The 20,027-nt window shown below is 38.5% G+C and overlaps 1 protein-coding gene and 1 long non-coding RNA gene across 2 annotated transcripts in view; one reads left to right on the top strand and one right to left on the bottom strand.

Annotated features, from left to right (window-relative positions):
• The window catches only part of ARHGEF38 (Rho guanine nucleotide exchange factor 38), a 134,926-nt gene that overhangs the window by 64,910 nt on the left and 49,989 nt on the right, over positions 1-20,027 (top strand). The gene's annotated exons all lie outside the window — the stretch shown is intronic.
• Positions 17,940-20,027, bottom strand: part of LOC127542019 (uncharacterized) — a 236,787-nt gene continuing 234,699 nt past the window's right edge. The window contains exon 2 of the long non-coding RNA XR_007948524.1: positions 17,940-18,048. This is a non-coding gene — a long non-coding RNA (uncharacterized LOC127542019). The remainder of the gene's footprint in view (positions 18,049-20,027) is intronic.

Raw genomic sequence — 20,027 nt, 5'->3', positions numbered from 1 at the left:
CCACATCCTCATGGCTCAGATGTCTCGCCTTTTTTGGCCTGCTGGCCATTTCCCACATCTTGATGGTCCAGGTGTTTCGTCTTCCATGGCCTGGTGGTCCAGATCATTTCTTGTGTCTTGGTTGTCCAGGTGTCTTGCCTTCTGTGCCTGGGTGGTCCAGATGTCTTGTTTTCCATGGCCTCATGATATGGATGTCTTGCCTTCTGTGGCCTGGTGGTCAAGAATATCTTGCCTTCCGTTGCCTGGTGTCTAGATCATTTTCCGCATCTTGGTGTTCCAGATGTCTTGTCTTCTGTGTGCTCATGGTCTCGATCATTTCCCGTGTCTTGGTGGTCCAGATGTCTTGACTTCCGTGGTCTGGTGAGTCAGATGTCTTGTCTTCCGTGTCCTCATTGTCTAGATCATTTTCTGTTTCTTGGTGTTCTAGATGTCTTGCCTTCAGATGTGGCCTGGTGATCCAGATGTCTTGCTTTCCATGGCCTGGTGGTCCAGATGTCTCGTCTTCTGTAGCCTCATTATCTGGATGTCTCTCCTTCCATGGCCTTGTGGTCTAGATCATTTCCCGCGTCTAGGTGGTGCAGGTGTCTCGTCTTCCATGGCGTGCTTGTCTAGATCATTTCCTGCATCTTGATGCTTGAGGTGTTTCATCTTCCCTGGCCTCATGGTCTAGATCATTTCCCCTATATTGATTGTCCAGGTGTCTTGTCTTCTGTGGCCTCGTGGTCTAGATAATTTCTCATGTCTTGATTTTCCACGTCTTTCTTTCCATGGCCGAGTTGTCCAGATGTCTTGTCTTCTGTGTCCACATGGTCTCGATCATTTCCCATGTCTTGGTGGTCCAGATTTCTTTTAGTCCATGGCCTGGTGCTCCAGATGTTTCGTCTTTGGTGTCCTCATGGTCTAGATCATTTCAGACGTCTTGGTGTTCCAGATGTCTCATCTTCCGTGGCCTGATGATCCAGATGTCTCGTCTTTCGTGGCCTCATGATCTGGATGCCTCGCCTTCCATGGCCTGGTGGTCTATATCATTTCGGCATTTTGGTGGTAAAGATTTCTCATCTTCCATGTCCTCATGGTCCAGATGTCTCGCCTTCTGTGGCCTGGCAGTCTAGATCATTTCCCACATCTTGATGGTCCAGGTGTCTCATCTCCCGTGTCCTCATTGTCCATATGTCTTGCCTTCCGTGGCCTGCTGGTCTAGATCATTTCCCGCATCTTGGTGGTCCAAGTGTCTTGTCTGATGTGGCCTGCTGGTCTAGATCATTCCTTGCATCTTGATGGTCCAGGTGTCTCGTCATCCATGGCCTCATGGTCTAGATAATTTCTTGTGTCTTGGTGTTCCAGATGTCTTGCCTTCTATGGCTGAGTGGTCCAGATATCTCATCTTCCGTGGCCTAATGATCTGGATGTCTCGCCTTCTGTGGCCTGGTGGTCTGGATGTTTCACCTTCTGTCACCTGGTGGTCTAGATCATTTCCTATGTCGTGGTAGTCCAGATGTCTTGCCTTCCATGCCCAGGTGGTTCAGATGTCTCATCTTCTGTAGCCTCATGATCTGGATGTCTTGCTTTCTGTGGTCTGGTGGTCTAGATGTCTCGTCTTCTGTGTCCTCATGGTGTAGTTCATTTTCCTGTGTTTTGGTGTTTCAGATGTCTCATCTTCTATGGCCTGGTGGTCCAGATGTCTCGCCTTCCGTGCTCGGTGGTCCAGATGTCTTGTGTTGTGTGGCTTCATGATCTGGTTGTCTCACCTTCTGTGGCCTCATGGTTCGGATGTCTCACCTTCCGTGGCCTGCTGGTCTAGATCATTTCTCATGTCTTGGTCATGAAGGTGTCTCATCTTACATGGTCTCATCGTCTAAATAATTTCTTGTGTCTTGGTGTCTTGTCTTTCGTGGCCTCATGATCTGGATGTCTGCTTTCTGTGGCCTGGTGGTCTGCATGTCTTGCCTTCCTTGGCCTGGTGGTCAAGAATATCTTGCCTTCTGTGGCCTAGTCTCTAGATCATTTCCCGCATCTTGATAGTCCAGGTTTCTCATCTTCCATGGCCTGCTGGTCTAGATCATTTCTTAGTGTCTTGTTCGTCCGGGTGTCTCATATTATGTGGCCTCATCGTCTAGATAATTTCTTGTGTCTTGGTGTTCCAGATGTCTTTCCTTCCATGGTCGGGTGGTCCAGATGTATTGTCTTCCATGACCTCATGATCTGGATGTCTCGCCTTTTGTGACCTGGTGGTCAAGAATATTTTGCCTTCTGTGTTCTCGTGGTCTAGATCATTTCCCACATCTTAATGGTGCAGTTGTCTCATCTTCCATGGCCTTGTGGTCTAGATAATTTCTCGTGTCTTGGTGTTCCAGATATCTTGCCTTCTGTGGCCGGGTGTTCCAGATGTCTCATTTTTTGTGTCCACGTGGTCTTGATCATTTCCCATATCTTGGTAGTCCAGATGTCTAGTCTTCCATGTCTTTGTGGTCGAGATCATTTCTGGTATCTTGGTGTTCCACATGTCTCGCCTTCTGTGGCCTGGAGGTTCCAGATGTCTCATCTTCCATGGCCTCATGGTCTACATATCTCACCATCCATAGCCTGGTGGTCTAGATTATTTCCCACGTCTTGGTGTTTCAGATGTCTCCTCTTCTGTGGCCTAGTGGTCCAGATGTCTCTTCTTCTTATAAAGACTCATTTCTAAACTACATAGGGAATTGACTCGGATTTATAAGAATACTAGCCATTTTCCTTAATTGAAGAATAAATGGTCAAAGATTATGAATGGACAATCTTCAGATGAAGAAATTAAAATCATTTCTAATCATGAAAAAATGCTCTAAATCACTATTGATTAGAGAAATGCAAATTAAAACAACACTGAGGTACTGCTATAAACCACTCAGATTGGCTAAAATGGCAAGAAAAGATAATGATTAATGTTAGATAGGATAGGGAAAACTGGGACACTAATACATTGTTGTTGGAGTTGTGAACTGATCCAACCATTTAGGAAAGCAATTTGGAACTGTGCCCAAACAGCTATCAAACTGTGCATACCCTTTGATACAATAATATTTCAACTGGGTCTGTATTCCAAAGAGATCGTTAAAAAAAGGAAAAGGACTTCATGCAGAAATGTTTGTTGTATCAAGGAAATGGAAATTGAATGGATGCCCATCAGTTAGGGAATGGCTAAATAAATTATGGTATATGAATGTTATGAAATATTATTATTCTATAAGAAATGATCAGCAGAATAATTTCAGAGATGCCTGGAGAGACTTAGATGAACTAACTGATGCTAAGTGAAGTGAGTAGAACCAAGAGAACATTGTACACAGCAACAACAAGGTTATGTCATGATCAACTCTGATGGATGCGGCTGTTTTCAACAATGAGGTCATTCAGGCCAATTCCAATAGACTTGTGATGGAGAGGGCCATCTGCATCCAGACTGAGGGGACTGAATGTGGATCATAACATAGTATTTTCACCATTTTTGTTATTGTTTGTTTGCTTTTTTTCCTTTTTGATCTGACTTTTCTTGTGCAGCATGATAAATGTGAAGATATATATGGAAGAATTGCACATGCTTAACATACATTGGATTGCTTATTGTCTAGGGAAGGGGGTAGGGGAAAGGGAAGGGGAAAAGTCTGGAAATAAAATTTTGCAAAGCTGAATGTTAAAAACTATCTTTGCATATATTTTGAAAATAAAAGGCCATTATTTAAAAAAAAAATTTTTAAAAGTGGTTGGTCAGGGGGTAGTGCTATCTGAGAAAAGCATTTTGAATGAAAACCTTAGAACCATTAGATCCGTAGACTTCGAGTAGGAAGGGTCTCAAAGGCCTTTATGTTTTACAGGAGAAGAAACTGAGCTTTTAGGAGCAACTAGGAGCAAAGTCTCAGGGGGAAAATAAGGAATGGAATTTAAAGCCAGATCTTCGCAGCAATGGACATTCTTTCTATTCTATCATACTGCCTTTCTTTAAGATAAGAGGCTTTAAGTTCCCATGGTCTTGTGATGAGGAGAGTCATCTGTACCTAGAGAGGATTATGAGGACTGTGTAGACCACAACAAAGTATTTTCATTCTTTATGTTGTTTGCTTGCATTTTATTTTCTTTCTCATTTTTTTCCCTTTTGATCTGATTTTTCTTGTGCACCATGATAATTGTGGAAATATGTGTAGAAGAATTGCACCTGTTTAATATATATATTGGATTACTTGCTGTCTAGGGAGTGGGTAGGGGAGGGAAGGGGAAAATTTTGGAACATAATGTTTGACAAGGGTGAATGTTAAAAAGTTATCTATGCATATGTTTTTAAAATAAAAACCTTTAATAATTTTTTTTTAAAGATAAGAGCCTTTACTTGGTGATATGATGATTTCTTGGAGTTGTTATTATGAGATTTTTTTTTTTTGCTATTATAGAAAGTGTTTACACATTCATGTAGGTGTGCTTGATAAGGTGGGGAAAGGGACAGAAAGATATCAGACTGCCAAATGGGTTTGACACAAAAATAGTTAAGAACCCCAGTTCTAGCCAAATTCTCAGGAACACACTAATGGTAAAAAAAAAAATGAGGTAAAACAGTATTTCCCTTTCCCCTACTCTGTTTTCCTCCTTCCTTATTCCTTCCCACAAACTCTTTTTTGTATCTTTTGAGCATTTTTGTAGAGATATATTATTTTCTAATAAAGAGTTAATAGGAGAAAAAATGATTTCAAGGTTCCACTTCAAGTTTAGCAAATTGACAAAGATGGTAAAAAGTGGTGTTGGATGGGTTGTGGAAAGATAAGCATATTAATGAATTGTTGGAGGAGCTATGAATTAGGACAAACACTTTGGAAAACAATTTGTAATTATGTAAATAAAGAGACTAAAATATTTATACTCTTTGATCCAGAGTTTCCACTGTTCAGCATATACCCTAAGGGGGACATGATAAAACGAAAACTATATAAAGCAAAATATTAATAGCAGAAATTTTTGTGACAGCAAAGAATAGAAAACAAAGCAAATGTATGTCATTTGGTAAATGGCTAAACAAATTAGAGGATATGAATATAATGGAATCTTACTGTGTTTATAAGAAACACTATGAAGAATCTAGAAAGCATATGAACTGATGCAAAATGAAGTAAGCAAAACTATACACACGCACACATACACACAATAACTTTTACAATGTAAATGGAAAGAAAACTAATCACAAAACAACTAAAAATAAATATTTTCAAAAGTGCAAAGAGATGGTCCCAAAGAATAGAAACTAGAAGAAAACTTTCCCTATTCCTTTGTATACTTGGAAAATCAATAGATATGGAATTCCATATATATTTTCATTTAAAAAAATGTATTAACCAGTTTTGCTGCTTTTTTTTTTCCATTTGTTTCTTTTTAAAAATTTGTTTGTTATAAAGGATGAGCTTATAGAATAGAATGGGAAACAGGATATAAGGAGAAATGTAAGCACTATAAAATCAAAACATACTAATAAAATTTATTTGAAAAAATAAAACATTTTAAAGTTTTACCAGAATTGAAGTCAACCTCACTGGTTTTTATTTTATACTCTTCATGAGCTTCCTTTTGTAAAAAATTGAAACAATATTTTCCCTGAGTTTTACAATGCCTCTCCTATTTTTCATGATCTTTCAAAATCTAAAAGGTAGTGTGCTCAGCAATCATATCTGTCAGTTTTTTCAACCCAAGAATGCAGTTTACCTAGCATTGGTGACTTGAACTGAGGGCAGCTACTTGTTTTCTCATTATCTCTTTACTTATCTAGAGTTTCAACTCTCTAGTAGTCATTTCTATATTATCCTATCCAGCCTAAAGATTATTCTCTTTGCAAAAATAGAAGCAAAATGAGGCCTAATTTTTCCATTTTCTTTGTTGCATATTACAGTTATTCCCTTTTTGTTGTATATACTTTTTTATTCACCAGCCTCAATTCATTTTGAGCTTTAATACTTACATTATACAGCAAATACCATGGCATTCAATTGTATTCATCTCCCTTGATTGATCTTACTTCTAATTTTTCTTGATGACTTTTAAAAAATCTACACTAGTGAGTTTCCCGTGTGTCCACAAAGGAGTCCTTTTTACATTTCCCCTTACCAACCTCATCAAAATCGTTCAAAATTTGACATAGAATAAAGTAATTTTATCTATAAAACATTTCCTGAGTTGTGTAATGAGCAATACATATAGATCCCCTCTCAGATCATCTCTGTCCTCCCATTTTACCTTTTTCTACAAAGTATTTAAAATGTCACCAGTAGAGGTATATTTCTTGGTTTGTCTTTTTAGTCTTCAATAATCCTCTTTCAGACTCATTAGCCCTTCTATTCTTTTTCCTGGGCCACCTACCACCACCACCTGTTTATTTTTTTCATTGCTTCTGATCCATTGAACACTGATAGAAGATTTTTAAAAAGATATAAGTAGGCCAACTCATGTTTGTGTTATCTTATCTCAACCAAGTGTTCCTTGTGCATAGAACTTCTTTTTCTCATCTTTGATTGGCTTTCAAACATCTCACAATTTCTGTTGCAAACTTCTTCTCTCCTCAAGTCTACAATGCTATCCCTGTTCACTTTATATTGTTAAATATCCTTACTTCCAACTTTTTTTCTGAGAAAATCAAGACCATCTGTCTGGTAAAGTTAAGTCTTCAGGAAATTCCAATAGACATCTGTATGGGAAGAGCTCAATGTCCACAATGACTGGGATAGTACAAGATAAAGTCCACGGGTGTGTTTGTGATGAGTGTGGAATGATTGTTGGCTTAATGAAGGAGAACTCTATGTGTGTATGGGGGTGGGAGGGAGGGCAGGGGTATGGTATATATGCATGTGTGTGTCTGTATATGAGTCTGGGTGTGGGTGGAGTGTGTATTAAAATAATCCAAGACTGAGGTGATAAGGGTATAAACTAGGAGAGAGGCTGTTTAAGTAGACACAGGAGGAGTGAATGTGAGAAATGTTGTAGAAACAGAATAGACAAAACTTGGCAACTAATTAGGTGCCGAGTTTGAGAGAGAAGTAAAACTCAGTTCAATTCAATGATCATTTATTAAGTCCCTTCTTTGTGCCGAAGATGCAAAGACAAAAATAAAAATGTCCCTGCTCTCAAGGAATTTATAGTTTATTGGGAAAAACAGTATGTGCAGAAATAAAATAAATACAAAGTAATTTGGAGTGAAGGAGAACACATACAACTATGGGATCTTGAAAGGCTTCATGGGGGATGTTGGCTTTTGAGTTTACATTTAATGGAGGTAAACATCCCAAGAGGTAAGGAGATAGAATTCCAGGTAAAGGGACAGCCTATGCAAAGGTGTCTGGGATGTGTGGGATGGGAATGTCAAGTAGGAAGAGTAGCTAGCCTTTGTGGACCAAAACTCTAAGAGTCTCAATCCAGATGGCTCAAGGAGTGATTAGAGGTTCACCTCCTGAAGGCCTCATGTTTGTGGCCATGATTTTTGTTGTGATCTAGTTCAAAGAGAGGAACAATGTCTTTGGCCCAGAGTGGCTGAAGATTCCGAATGATTTAAAAGTATGATGGTATTATGAAAAGAAATAGAGAATTTTGGAAGAGGGATGAGGCTTTGGGTGATAAAATTAGTTCAAATATATAGGATATCTTGAGTTTTGGAGACTTAGATGCTATCTAGAAGTACCTCTAATAATAGCTTCTTATTTAGGATCTCAGAAGTGAGTGACTTCTGATGCCTAGCAGAGAGCAAGGCCTGGGAAGGATCAGGACATGGGAATCTAAATCTGGTCATAAGAAGAGCAAAGAAGGAGCAAAGGTGTGCTGAAGAACCAGATACAAGATGTCAAAGACAAAGCAGAATTTTCTGTTATGCCCAGCTCTACACAGAGTTAAAAATGAACAAGACAGAAGGAGCAAAGGATCCATGTTGAGAATTAGGAGTAAGTCATCAATTTTAATCCTCATAGACTTTTTAGAAAATTTCTTGTATTTTAAAAGTAGTCCTTGACACTCTCATCTTGTAAACTAAGTCATGGGAATAATATAAAACCTAGGGGAAATAAGGGGTTTTAGATAGGAAGGGGAGCCCCATCTCAGTACTTTGAGTGATACAATTGCAAAAGCAAGTCTTATTGCTCCTCTGGGACTGTGATGTGACATCCCATAAACAATTATGCCTTTGAGACTCCAAAGGAAAGACAAATTCATCTCTCTGATATGTTATTCCCCTGACAAGGGACTCTTTCTCTTTCATGTAAATGTTACTGAGCCATTCCAGAAACGTGATTGGTTCAGCCATTGGCATTCTTTAATCATGTAATGTGAGGTGTGTTGGCCAAACCCAACGTGGATTTTGTTCCTCAAGAAAAACATTTGTTATCTAGATCCTTCCAGAGCCCCCACAATTCTACTGTAACCTGCTCCCCTTCAGACTGGGTTCTCCAGCGGGCACATAATATATTCAAGATTGTTAACACATCTTCACATTCAGCTCACATGCTACCCCAGACTTTTACTAATTACATGATCCTGGGAAAGTCATAGCTTCTCCAAACCTCAGTTTGTTCATCTATGAAATGGTGATAATGCCGATAATACCTGTCCTCCTTCATTGTTGTGAGAGTCAGATGAAATAAAGAATTTAAGGTATTTTTGAATTCTCTTCCTCCCAGAAGAATTTTTAAGTGAGTTAAGCTTTACCAAATACAGATTTACTCTTACAAAAGAAACTCATATAATTTAGGATATAACTTGCTAAGTAATGTTTGGATTTACTGAATATGAAATAATTAGTTGGCTAGAGAAGTTGTAATGAACATTACAGATTGACTTTTATTAGGAATGAATTTAACACTTCTTAATTTTTTTTTTCCCAAAAAAACTGTAATTGCTCACTCACTGACACAAGGGAATTAAACTTATTCACCTTCTCCAGTGTTTGCAGTGAGGGGACATATTGGACAGAATGCAGACCATGAAATCAGGAACATATTACTTCTAAATAACTCTAAACACTTACTAGTTATTTGACTGTAGATAAATTACTTGAACATAGGTCTTAATAGTTTCATTATTTGTAAAATGAGGTAATAATAATAGCACCTACTTTCCAGGGTTGTTAACAGGATAAAAAGAGATAATATTTGTAAAGCATTTTGCAAACCTTAAAGCACTATGTAACTGATTATTATTATTAAGTACTTTTTTACATAGACTATTGTGTATCTCATTCCTTTAATATGAGTTCTTATTGATAATAGCTATGATAGTAGCAAAAGTAGTATGAATTAAAGTTAGAAAAATTATTTTGTAGCTTTGTATTTTGTATTTTTGTAGTTTTGTAATACAAAAATTTTTTTGTATTATTTGTAAGTTAGAAAAATTAAATGTAGGACACAAAATCCAAATTTTACACATTCTCTCTTCCTCTGCCTCTCTCTCTGACATAGGTGCATGAGTGGGTGCATGTACGCACACGCACACACACACTCACACTTACACCTTTCTAGGGCAGCATAGCCTGAGGGTCGTGCTCAATTGGACCACTTTTTGTACCTTCTCTCTCCTTGATCTGCCTCCTACCCGCGCTGCTCTGCAGTTCCACCTCCACAGGTTGTTCCCTGTCATGTCCTAGAAGCATCTTCATTCTGGAAGTTCTTTCTTCTTTTGGCCTTTGAGACCTTCCTTTAAGCTGATTGGCTGATTCCTTCTAGCACCTCCAATTTAACGAGTAGGCCCTGGCCTATGGGGACTTCCTCCCTTTTCAGCATTGTGGCTTCTCCACAGAACTGTCTCTGCCATACCCCATTTTGAATATTTTCTTTTCTCTCTCCTCCTCCCCAAGTTTTAGATCTCTTTTATGTGTTGGTTCCTGTGTTAGGAGGTTACACTACTAGGCCACAGAAGGAGAGACATCTGAACCACCAAAACACGGGAAATTATCTAGACTATGAAGCCCTGGAAGACGAGACATCCAGACCACCAAGCCACGAAAGGTGAGACATCCAGACCATGAGGCCACGGAAGATGAGACATCTGGACCACCAGGCCATGAAAGGCGAGACATCTGGAAAAATCTAGAAAATAATTTTTCTGGATTGAGGCTCTAGACAAATATAGAAAAGAGTTTTGTGGGAAATGATCTAGACAATGAGGCCACAGAAGGTGAGACATCAGGACCACCAGGCCACAGAAGGCGAGACATCGAGATCATGAGGCTATGGAAGACGAGTCATCTGGACCACCAAGTCATGAAAGGCAAGACATCTGGAAAAATCTAGAAAAGAATTTTTCTGGATTGAGACTCTAGAAAAACCTAGAAAAGGGTTTTCCGGATTGGGGCTCTAGAAAAATCTACAAAAGGGTTTTTTATGGATTGAGGCACTAGAAAAATCTTTTCTGGATTCCTCAATTCATCCAATCTAGACGAACATAGAAAAGAGTTTCACAGGAAATGATCTAGACAATGAGGCCATGGAAGGCGAGACATCTGGACCACCAAGATGTGGGAAATGATCTAGACTACAAGGTTATGGAAGGCGAGACACCTGGAACACCAAGATGCGGGAAATGATCTAGACCACCAGGCCACGGAAAGCAAGACATCTGGAACACCAAGACGCAAGAAATGATCTAAACAACGAGGCCATGGAAGACGAGACATCAGGACCACTAAGCCACAGAAGATGAGACATCGAGATCATCAGGCCATGGAAGATGAGACATCTGGACCACCAGGTCACAGAAAGTGATACATCTGGAACACCAAGATGCGGAAATGATCTACACCATGTGGACACAGAAGACGAGACATCTGGACCACCAGGCCACAGAAGACAATACATCTGGAACACCATGGTGCGGAAATGATCTAGATCACGTGAACACGGAAGATGAGACATCTGGACCGCCAGGCCATGGTAGGTAAGACATCTGGAACACTAAGATGAGAGAAATTATCTGGACCCCGAGACCATGGAAGAGGAGACATCTGGACTGCCAAGCTATGGAACATGAGACATATGGAACACCAAGATGTGGGAAATGATCTAGACCACGAGGACATGAAAGGCAACACATCCATACCAGCAGGCCATGGAAAGTGAAACATCTGGAATACCAAGACACGGGAAATCATCTAGACCACCAGGCCACGGAAGATGATACATCTGGACCACCAGGTCATGAAAGGCAAGACATCTGGAAAAATCTAGAAAAGAATTTTTCTGGATTGAGCCTCTAGAAAAACACACACACACACACACACACACACACACACACACACACACACACAGGCAGAGACAGATTCTTTCCTAGATCCTTGATCTAGGTTTTTATTCCTTCATCTGAAAATTATCTGTATATATTCTTTGACCTTTTATCAGCTGGAGAATAGCATGAATTCTTATAAATTTGAGTCAATTTTCTATATATTTTAGAAATGAGGCCTTTATCAAAACCCTTGTATGTAACTTTTTTCACAGTTTACTGCTTTCCTTCTAATTCTGTCTGCACTGGATTTGTTTGTACAAAAAAAAAAAAAAAACAACTTAATATAATCAAAATTATCCATTTTGTTTCCATAATTGATGCTGGATTTTCTTTGGCCACAATTTTTTTCGTTCTTCACAGATCTGAGATGTAGACTATCCTTTGTTCTTCTAATTTGCGTATAGTATCACTCTTTATGTCTAAATCATGAACTCATTTAGAGCTTTTCTTAGTATAGGGTGTCAGGTAGGGTCAGTAGGTCAGAAACTTTTCTGCCCTACTAATTTCCAATTTTTGCAACAATTTTTGTTCCAAATAGTGAGTTCTTATCCTAGAAGCAGGGTCTTTGGGTTTATAAAACACTAGATTACATTGACTATTGTGTCTTCTGAACCTAACCTATTTCACTGATTGACGACTATTTCTTAACCAGGACAAAATGGTTTTGATGACTGCTGCTTTATAATATAATTTTGGGGTTGGTACAACTAGCCAACTTCATTTGCATTTTTTTCCATTAATTCCCTAAAACCAAACTAACCCATTTGGTCATGATGTATTAACCTGGGGATAATTTGCTAAAAACTCTTTTGCTAATATTTTAATTAAGATTTTTTGCATCAATATTAGAGAAGTTGGTCTATAATTTTCTTTCTCTGTTTTGATCCTATCTGGTTTACTAATCAACATCATTTATGGGTCACAAAACAAATTTGGTAGAACTCTTTCTTTCCCTTGCAAATAGTCCAAATATTATTAGGATTACTTGTATTTTAAATGTTTGGCAAAATTCACATGACCTTATAGCGTGTTCAATTTGTTTTTCAAAAATGAGACTATTTAAGAAATATATTTCCTCTTCTATTAATCTGGGCAATCTATATTTTTTGTAAATATCCATTTATTTCACTTAGATTATCAGATTTATTGGCATATAGTTAAACAAAATAGCTTCGAATTATTGCTCCAATTTTCTCTTCACTGATGGAAAAACTTCATTTTTGATATTAAGAATTTGAATTTCTTCTTTCCTTTTTCTAATCAAATTAACTAACGGTTTGTCTATTTTATTATTTTTTTTCCATAGAACTAACTCTTAGTTTATTTTTTATTAGTTCAATAGTTTCCTTACTTTCAATTTTATTACTACCCCCTTTTATTTTCAGAATTTCAAATTTGGTATATGAATTATTAAAATATAAATACAAAGTTGCTAAAGAACTTAAAATTTCAATACTGCAAAAAGTTGTGGAGAAATACATCATGTTAATAGTATTGATTAAAAAAAACTTCAACCTATCTCCAATTCATTTTTAAAAATTAATTTATTGAAGTCTAAATTAAAGAGATTTCATTTTATATTTATTTCAGATAGTATTCTCTTCTTTTCTAAAATATGATGGTTCTCCAGGAGCAGGTTTCTCGGGGGAGGTTCTGGAGGCAGCCTTAGTTTCAGTTTAAAGTAATAATCACCTCAAATGCAGCCAGGAGTTAAAAGTTCAATTCTTTATTGTCTCTTCTACAATTAGCTGTCCGTGACTCCAGAATGGAGGCTGTAGAGTGGAAGTCATCTGTGGCTCCAGAATGGAGGCCGTAGAGGGGAGGTCATCCGTGGCTTCAGAGTGGAGGCTGTTCGTGGCTCCAGAATGGAGGTCATCCGTGGCTTCAGAGTGGAGGCTGTCCGTAGCTTGAGTGAGGCCGTCCGTGGCTCCAGAATGGATGCTGTCTTTGGCTTCAGAGTGGAGGCCATCTGTGGCCCCAGAGTGAAAGCCAGAGTAGAGGCTGTCTGTGGCTCCAGAGTGGAGGCCATTTGTGGCTCCAGAATGGAGGCCAGAGTGAAGACCATCCATGGCTTCAGAGTGGAGGCTGTCTGTGGCTTCAGAGTAGAGGCTGTCCGTGGCTTCAGAGTGGAGGCTGTCCGTGGCTCCAGAGTGGAGGCCAGAGTAGAGGCTGTCTGTGGCTCGAGTGGAGGCCATCTGTGGCTCCAGAGTGGAGGCTGTCCATGGCTCCAGAGTGGAGGCCATCGAGTAGAGGCCGTCTGTGGCTCCAGAGTGGAGGCCATCCATTGGAAAATAGACATGTTTGTTTAATTGATGAGAATTCTAGGGTATGGTGTGTTTTAAAAGAAATGTTGTTTTATTTATTTCAAGTTTTAAAAAAGTTATCATAAGTTAAGAATTACCAAATAAAGGGTTTGGGGAAACTAATCTAATGAGTTTAAAACACTGATTTAAAAAGTATATGAATTATTAAAATATTAATACAAAGTTGCTAAAGAACTTAAAATTTCAATACTGCAAGAAGTTGTGGAGAAATACATCATGTTAATAGTATTGATTAAAAAAACTTCAACCTATCTCCAATTCATTTTTAAAAATTAATTTATTGAAGTCTAAATTAAAGAGGTTTCATTTTATTTTTATTTCAGACTGTAGTATTCTCTTCTTTTCTAAAATATGATGGTTCTCCAGGAGCAGGTTTCTCGGGGGAGGTTCTGGAGGCAGCCTTAGTTTAAAGTAATAATCACCTCAAATGCAGCCAGGAGTTAAAAGTTCAATTCTTTATTGTCTCTTCCACAATTAGCTTTCCTTGATTCTGAGAGCTCTTCCAGCTTCTGCTTCTAGCTCAACTCCTACTCCTGGCTTCTCAATCTCCCAACTGAACTCAGGCTCTCAATCTCTTCAACTGACTCTTTTCTCTTTTTCTGTTTCTCTCTGATGGACAAGGCGAATACAACTCATCGACACCCATCTGATTCCTTCTCCATCTGTAGAAATACAAGCAAACCCTCTTCCCTAAGCAGTTAGCCTATCTGGTCCCTTCTATTCACCACTTTCTGGATCTCTCCACATCACCTGGTGATTACATTGGACTGTTTGCACTGGACACTATCCTGTTGGGTTAAAAAGTCTGTATTCTCCCCAATTGTAATCCTGATTGCTTTTCTGTTGGTTGATCACATCAGAGTCCTGACCTTCTAAAGACTCTCTGGGTGTAACCTCAGCTGCTATCATGCCCCATATGTCTTTTGTATATCTTGGAGCTAGGCCCTACCTCTCATTTCTCTGGGTCAGTCTACATTCAGAGGCCCAGTGAAAGCCTCCGTTGCATTTTGGACATGAGGTTTTGGTTTTATATTCTCTCTCCCTGTCCTTTCATTCTCTCTCTATATTTACACTAAACTCTAAGATGTCCAACTTTTCCACACTGAAAGCATCTATGAGTTTCTCTAGAATTCCTTTGCCAAGAAGGACCCTGTCTTCCCATGTTCATCATAGTTTGGGTATAATAAGCACTTGCGCCCACTGTGGCACAGCGCCTTATGATCTCCTCTAAAGGAGCATCTTTGTCTAGTCCCCATATAATTCTTTTGCAAACCTCATTGGCAGTTTCCTTAGCCAAATGTCTGGTCATTATTTCTGTAGCTGCATTATTTCCAATGGTTCTTGTTACAGCTGTTTGCAAACATCCCACAAAATCTGCAAAAGGTTCATTGGGACCTTGCTCTATTTTTGTGAAGGCTTTACTTCCATCTTTCTGTCTGGGGAGGTGTCCAGAACCTGCTAGACAGTGTGTGTAAAAGGCCCTGTGAAGAGAAAAGAGGAAGGGCAGGACAAGAGACGCGCAGAAGGGAGACAAGACAGGCTTTCTGATCAAGTCTCGTTTATTGTGGGCAAAAGTACAAGTATTTATGGTGGTTTGTGAGGGAGTGGGGGTCATGCAAACTCAGTACAGAGAAGACCCTAGATAAAGGGTTTGTTTCCCGCCGAAAGAGGAGTTAACCAGAGGCCTTTGATGATGTAGGAAGCTCCAGGAGGCATCTAGATGTCTGTTTGTTCAAGGTTAGAGGAGTCTTAGGAATGTGGTTTTATCACCTGTAGATTACTGCTGGCTCCCCACAGGTCCCCCTTTTTGTATTTATATAAAGAATAGAATTTTTCACTTCCCGACCTGTGCCTGGCTTAGGTTGTCCCTATGGGGAGAAGCCTTACCCGTCATAGGAAGGATGTACAGAAACATCTCTTCCTGGCTTAGGTTGGCTAGTCCTTGAGGGATCTTACCCGTCATTGATGTTTTTTGAAAATTTTGATTGCTCATATGAGCATCAAAGGGGTCATCATCAGTCTCAAGGCGATGATAACGTATATGAATGGGTTTTGCCAGTGCACTATCTATCTGGGACTTTACAAAGGATGTGATTTTCCGGAAAGCCCAGGGTCCAAAGGACAAAAGTATGAGAAAGCCAATTAAAGGCCCAAGTAAGGGAAGGGTATAAGGGAGGATCCCACGGAGCCCACTCCAAAGAGGATTGTCAAAGAGCTCTTGGTGCCGCTTAATCAAATCTTCCTGGAGTCTCCTAATTTTGTCCCTAACAATACCAGATTTGTTTGCATAGAAGCAACAGCGTTCTTGGAGGGATAAACATATCCCTCCTTGTTCTACAGTGAGGAGGTCCAGGCCTTGTCTGTTTTGCAAGACAACATCAGCTAAACTATTGATCTGATCCTGAAGATCATTTATAGTACTGGAGAGGACCTGGATGCAGGTGCCAGTCCATGGTCTCATTTTAAAAACTGCTGCTCCAGGCTGTGAAATGTGGGTGTGCCATGCTGACAGTCAAAGCTGATCAAAGCTGAGCCAGGTCCCAGAAGCAAGCCAATATCTGTAATTTGACCAAAATCTAGAACAAAAAACACAAATCTAACAAAGAAAGATTAAATCATTCTTAGATAGAAAGACTCAGTTCACCAGACTGCTGCAGAACATGAGGAGGCCAAAATAAATTGTTTCCTATGTGAAGAAATGAGTTTGCTTTACAAGCCAGGCAAACGGCTGCAGTCTTACAGACCATTATTAATTGTCCTCTTATCATGTAGAAAACATGAAGAAACGAAACACAAATTTCCAGTAACAGACAGATGACCAGGCGAAATACTCAGTTGCCCAAGCATTTAGGATACAATGATTACATATGACCAGACTGAAAATAGCAAGGCATGACATAATTGAATTGCATTAACAGTTTCTATTTACCATTGCTCTGATCATAGAAATCAGTTACAGAAGGAAAAATGCAAGAACATAACTGTAACATCTGATTAATCTTAAATAATTATTTATCATAACCTTATAATAATAGCAGAAAGAAATTTTGTCTCAGTAAGTTCACAACTTAGAACAATTATCATATCTAAGTAGATGTTACATGAGTGAACATTATACATACAAATCATTTTGCTTTTAAAATACCCAATACATAGAAAAATAGCCCAAATTGCATATTGTCCATAACAGAAACATATTCAAAAGGACAAAGAAAAAACTATTATTTTCAGAGACCCTTTAAATAACCTCAGGATGACCCAATACAATCAATTTAAACTTATACAAAAGATCCAATTCCACATAAAAGAATTCAAGAAGTTTCTTAAAATAGCAATTAAACTTTTAGAAATATTCCTACCAAAGTATGGATCACATTTATGATCATATTCCTTAAACAAGAAAACCTTTATGTATCAAAAAAAAAAAAAACAAATATTCAATCAATTAACCTAAAAGTAAGCATGCCCTTAAAAATCAGTTTGCTGCACTGTCTGTGATCAGATAAGAAAAAAAAACCAGTAGGAACATACTTAGGGGGGTAAGGGGAGTAGAGGATTCCACATGTCCATCCTTCCCCCACTCCTGCCCCTTAGAAAAAAAACTTCCCTCAGCTTCCCCACTCAATTTCCTTTTCAAAATTTAGCCCATCAGTTTATTTACTTTCTTCCCAAATCTACCAAGTTCCAAACCTTCTCCTTCCTTCAAAAACCTGTAAGATTCACACTATAGTGAATAGCCCAAACCTCCATAAAACCTACACATGTCCAGCAGAGGTGGATTTGAAGTATGACTTATATTAACAAATAACTCAATATATTTCAGAAAGTAACAAACTGAATTAAACAGCTGTTTTTAAAAGTTTTTTTTTTTCTTTTCCACCACCTTTCTTCTAACAGCTATCAGCATCTTATCTCCAAAGCTTTTTATTGCCCAGGCCAGACTAAGCTTGAATTTTATTGTTCTTTAGTAGGCTTTTCCTTAAAAAAGTTTAAAATCACAAGCAAATTTTCTTTATTCATTGTTCTTAAAACGTAACAAAGCTCTTAAATCAGCAAACAGACTAACGCTTTTTCCAGGACCTCTACCCCCAGAGAGAAGTTTGTTTCACCTTGAATTCCTTTTTTTTTTTTCTTCCAGAATCCAAAGGGGCTTCTGTGAACTTCCAAGCCTGTTTAGTGCTTTTCTGTCTTCACAGAGAATGCCTAGACATTCCATTCAATCTTCCTTTTCTTTAAATGTTAGCACACTGCTCTTCTATATATATTTAGCTTTCCAAAGTTTCAAATTCCTTTCAATCTATTTTTTTTATTCATTTCTTTTCTTTTTTTTTTTTCTTTTTCTCTCCCTTTTCTCCCTTTTTCTCACAGGCTGCTGCAGTCAGCCAGAGACAGAGGGAGAGAGAAAGATTTTTCAAGCTTCTTGATATTTTCTAAGCCTGCACACAGAGGCTGAATCCTTATCTCTTACAAGCTTGCTAACTTTTAACACAGACACACAGAGACACACATGGAGCTCCATTTTACTAAGCACAGTTGCAACGTTGTTCTTTAAAATTTTTCAACCACAACAAAACAGACAGACAAATCACACAGAACATAGAACACACATCACACAGACTACATAGTTAGAACATTAAACAAACATATAACACATACCTAGAGGATATTTTCCAGCGTCCCAGAAAATATCCATCTCAGAACTTTTAAACCCATCGGTTTTATTCTGAGACCACAGGTAGCTAGCAAACAGACCAGAACAGAACCAGAAAAGAATCAAAAGGTCTACTCTCTTGTTTATCTTGCTAATTTATAACCTCAGAGCAAATAGTCTTCAGTCTTAATGGGTCAAAAGGGGAGGAGAGTTTTACAGTTTAGGAGATTGAGACAGAACAGTTAAGGAAACTGAGACAAGGGAAACTAGTTCAGGGAAACTGAATCAGGACAGTTAAAGATAACTGTGGCATAACATTCCACACTCTCTCTCCTAAATATTCAAACCTTTGAATATTAGCACCTTCCTCTAGATAGCACCATAATTTTGACCAACCCAAAATAAAACTAGAAAAATGTAAGGACTCATATGGCAAGAGCAAGTCTCCCCCTGATAACCCCAGAGTTAACAGCTGTAACAGAGTTAACATGTCAGGTCCTCTACAGTTCTCAGCCAGATAATCCAGTTTGAGATGGACAATTAAATCTGTGGTCATTTGTGCACTTTACTAACAGCAGGGCCCAAGGGCTCAACCCACTCCAGGGGAGAAGGGTGAGGCTGTAGTAGCTCCACCAGTCCCTGCCCAGAGAAACAGGCAGGGCTGCTACTAGAATACAGATTTCTGAGCAGATTATGTACAGTAAGACCATCAAGGCAGGCAAACTCCAAACTTTTTTAAATGCCTGATATCAAACAAGATGCTGAGGTACTAATTAATGAACTGGGGTTACAGGACTGAAGAAAAACAGGTCAGAGAGACTGACAGTCCCAAGTCAGGTGTCTGATTTCTAAATTTTCTAAAAAAATATAATCCCAAAAACTGAGTCTGCCAGGGCAATTTTAACAAAATAAGGGATTTTAAAGCTAAAATATTCAAATCCAATCTGAACTAGTGAGATAGGAGGTGGGGCAGAAATGCCTAAGGAAGAGTGAATAGGAGCTAGGGGTTTCCATTCTTTCAGGTATGTTGAAAAAAATATACCAGTTTCCCCAATGTTCTATCTTTTCCTCCCTTTTTATTTTTTATTTATTATTATTATTTTTTTTTCTCACGGAAAGGAATTATCAAATGACTATTCCCCATATTTAAACCCCAAGAGTGAATCAAAATCCCTATACATAACAGACTAGTACAGTAGCATTTCCTTAAAAGCCTTTAAACATACCAGCAATGATTACACAGTTTTAACAAATCCCATCCCAATTCTTAAACACACAGTAATAGATGATCCAGGCAAGGTTTAACAGTCAGTCATCAATCATTCCCAAAGTCCCTCATATCAGTCCAAAGTACACTAGATGCAAGGTCTAAAGGCTCATAGTTTGGGGAAGTTAAAGAAAAGCTGTTGAAGAGGTAGATTTTTTTTTTTTTTTGTCTGTTATCTCCTTTTCATTGTTATGGGAACTTAATTCGAGCCTAGAATTGGTGAGCTTATGGGCATCTTTTAAGAAAGAGGAACTGTCCTGAATAACTTTGTTAATATTTGTTAACATCCTCATCATGTTGATGGGCAGCAAATAGGCTGCTTATGCAATTCCAATAATTAAAAGCTGTGATAGGGACCTTTCAGGTCCGAAAGTTCTATATATCTATATAGTTTATATATCTATAAAAATCATTAAGGCAATCTCTAACTCTTTTCATCTTTAAATCTCTACACTTTTCATATCAATGGTTCCTTCCTGTGGGAACTATGAACAAACATCTTCTAAAAACTTAAAAC

The sequence above is a fragment of the Antechinus flavipes genome, chromosome 6 (genome assembly GCF_016432865.1).
Source record: "Antechinus flavipes isolate AdamAnt ecotype Samford, QLD, Australia chromosome 6, AdamAnt_v2, whole genome shotgun sequence".
NCBI lineage: Eukaryota > Metazoa > Chordata > Mammalia > Dasyuromorphia > Dasyuridae > Antechinus > Antechinus flavipes.
This window is presented reverse-complemented; position numbering and strand designations above follow the sequence as displayed.